We start from the raw sequence: 3,332 nt of genomic DNA, 5'->3' as shown, positions 1-3,332 counted from the left end.
ACTAACTAACTAACTAACTAACTAACTGACTAGCTAAACAACTTCATGGAGTTGAGCCCTTCTTGAGAAGCCGCTAGTTGTGCAGTTATTCAAGAACTTCCCAGCATTTTATGGAAGACGAAGGTTCATTACCGTGTTCACAAGAGCCTTCCAATGATCCCTCTCTTAAGCCTTATAACTCCATTTGATTTGTTTCATTCTGGTCCGTCACACTAACAATTATAAATACAAACCACATTGGAAGGAATGGTTTGTATTTATACTTATAATCCAGTTCATACCATCCCATCCCATCTCTCTGTGAGCCATTTAGTATTATCCACTCACACAGGTCTTGGTTTTTTGTATTTTTTTTTCATTTCGCAAAAAGCTCATTTTTAAGGTGAGGAGTTGTTAGCCTCACACCTAAACCACAAGCTGAAGGAACAACCTTTGTCGGCTGTCCGTGACTGCTTATTCAATGTATTCGCAGCTTCCCTCCATATCTGGAGGGCGTCTCCTCCATCCGCAACCTGAGGACGCGCCATGCCGTGGTGACAGGGACCCACCTTACATGGGCAATAACACATATAAAAATTCTGCCCGTCATCCTGTGCGTAATGAGAGGATAATATTAAAATGTCCGTGTGCAGCGTATTTGCCGCGTGTTCTCTGAGACGTGAGAGAAGATTTAAGACGCTTCTTACTTCGCTCTCCTTCCTGCTGGTTATTCTGTCGTTAAAAGCAGGCACTGGGATGCTGGGAAGTCGGAGTTCGAGTTTCGATAGAGGACAGGTTTTCTTCTATCCACGTCGTCCAGGTCGGTCCTGGAGCCCACCCGACATTATATCCAATGGGTACAGGGGCTCTTTCCATGAGGGTGAAGCGGGCGGGGTGTGTTCACTCAACTCCAACTACTACCGAGGTAAAGCATACGTTGGTCTGTCCACTCGTCTATGTCTTCATGGTTTAGTACTTCATTAGTTAAGGACAGGGACAGCTTTATCTTTTCACTGTAGAAACAGGCGCATCACAAGAACTGCGATTAGATCCAATTCCCCCCCCCCCCAATTGGTAGGCAACGGGTGATTATCATTTCATTGCTACTTGCCCGCTCTCACTGAGTCCCAGTGAACCTTGTAGGCCTAAAGAAATGCCGAAGCGCCTGCAATCTGTAGCTCGACTACCTGCCTAACATACTTGCTGAAGAAGTTGCCGATATATCACGGCAAACATTCGTAATTAAAATTTCTCGCCGGATTTTCTTTCGCAGTAAAATGATAAAGTTGTCCCTATGCATAACTCATTAAACACTACCAGATGAAGACGTATTGGGGAGTGGATGTATAGCTCCCGGTATTCTTGACCTTAGCACTTGTTGGATGTGAGTGGTCAGCTTCACGCCCCAGTCTCTTTATCCCCGGGGAAAGAGACCCCGGAACCCATTGGATAAGAGGCTGGGTGGGCCTCAGAACAGGCCTGAACGACGTGGAGAAAAGAAAAATTTTGACCCTACCGGGACTCGAACTCCAACCCCTTGGTCGTCCAACCTGTAGTCAGTCGCTATACCGACTGAGCTACCCCGGCTCTCTTACACAACTTATATGAAGGAAAGCAGATTTGTGACATCACGTCCTTGTGTACGTTCATGTGTGTGTCACCCTAATATATCTTGAACCAACTAATGAATTCTAATGAAACTTGATAGTAATATAACGTACCTCGTTACTGCACCACCTTCCACTATTTCATTTCTTACCATCAATGATACCAACATGGCGACCAAGGGAAATCTGAGGTGAAAACAACACTAGCGCCACTGGAAGCAGAACTACAGAATTTTGTATGACAATAATGATCAAATGACGGAGAATTAGTTGGCCGGGACACGTAGCATGCCAAAAAGAAAAGAGTATACAGAGTTTTGGTAGTAAATTCTGAAGGGTGGAGACCATTTGGAAGACTTAGGCTTAGATGGAAGGATAATATTAAAATGAATCTTAATAAAAAGGATAGAAGAATGTGGACTGCATTCATCTAGTTCATGATAGAGAAAAATGGCGGGCGCTTCTGAACACGGTAATGAAACATCGGGTTCAGTAAGATGCTGAAAAGACTAGCTAAGCAACCATAAGTTCTTCAAGGGGGACTGTGCCCAACAAGTTTCCAAAAAACACGCTTCCTTTGGCAAGGAAATAGTTTGAAGAATCCCCCCTCGGCGCTGCAGCTGAGGGCGAGCTTTAGCCTCCTGAACAATCTGCCTCCATTCTTCTCTATTCCTCCCCACCCTTTGTACATCCTCCTGTTTCGCTGATGACGATTTCCGTTCAGTCCATCCATCCATTCGAGGCTGACTGTCTGGTTTCTGAACAATTTGGTTTATACTGTGTGAGGTTGTTAGCCTCGCGCCCAACCCCCAACCTGGAGGACCAGGGTAACCCTCGTAGTCTGGCTCATACCCCTTGACCTCTCCGGCATGGTGACCCTACCAGTAGCTACGCTACCGCAGGCATAGCTCTCAGGGTCTCAGGAGCACTCAAACCCCACCACCACGATAAGGTGGAGACACCATCGGTGGGGAGTTTGGAAAATATCAAAGAACATACCGCCCGCTCCGCTTGAATTATGAACTAAATATACGAGTAATTTTCGAAAGAGGCCCTATTCAGATTACCTGACTGAGTAAGTCTCGTCATTTACGGTCGTCGTATCACCTGAATGTTACCGTTTTCAGCGGTGGGAAGCCGTGTGCTATAGCATGTATGTACGAGCGCAACCCGGCGGAGGTTGTGGAATTTTTAAAGGCGGAAAAATTCAGGGAACAAGTCCTCCGGGAGGGACTTTAAGCCGTGGGTCCCGTGTCGTAGCTTGACGGCACGTAAAAGAACCTCGTGTCTCAAGGAGGCCTCTGAGCCAAAATTATAAGGACATTTCCCGCCCAACAATAGTCTCTAAAGCCTCTGGTAGATGGGGGAAGCATCTAGATACCGCTGAGCCAGTAGAGGCTGAACTCGCTGGCTGAGTCAGGACTGATGGTACACACCAGAATCGGTAGGGTATAAAGACTGGTAGAATATCACAGGGGGACGTAAAATAGACGAGGAGTCGCGGTGCATGGGGATACCCACCCCCTCCAATAATAATAATAATAATAATAATAATAATAATAATAATGTACGAGCGCAGGATGTCCCACTAGAATTTGTTAATACAGTTAAAGCAGAACAGAAGTGCCGGACACATGACCTACAGGCTTTCATGTGCGCGTCTTCAGCTTGCCTCACTAAATATTCTGCACAGCGCAGATTATCTGGACGGAAATTATGAAGTAAACCAGAAACACGTATTTTACG

The sequence above is a fragment of the Cryptotermes secundus genome, unplaced genomic scaffold, assembly GCF_002891405.2.
Source record: "Cryptotermes secundus unplaced genomic scaffold, Csec_1.0 scaffold215, whole genome shotgun sequence".
NCBI lineage: Eukaryota > Metazoa > Arthropoda > Insecta > Blattodea > Kalotermitidae > Cryptotermes > Cryptotermes secundus.
This window is presented reverse-complemented; position numbering follows the sequence as displayed.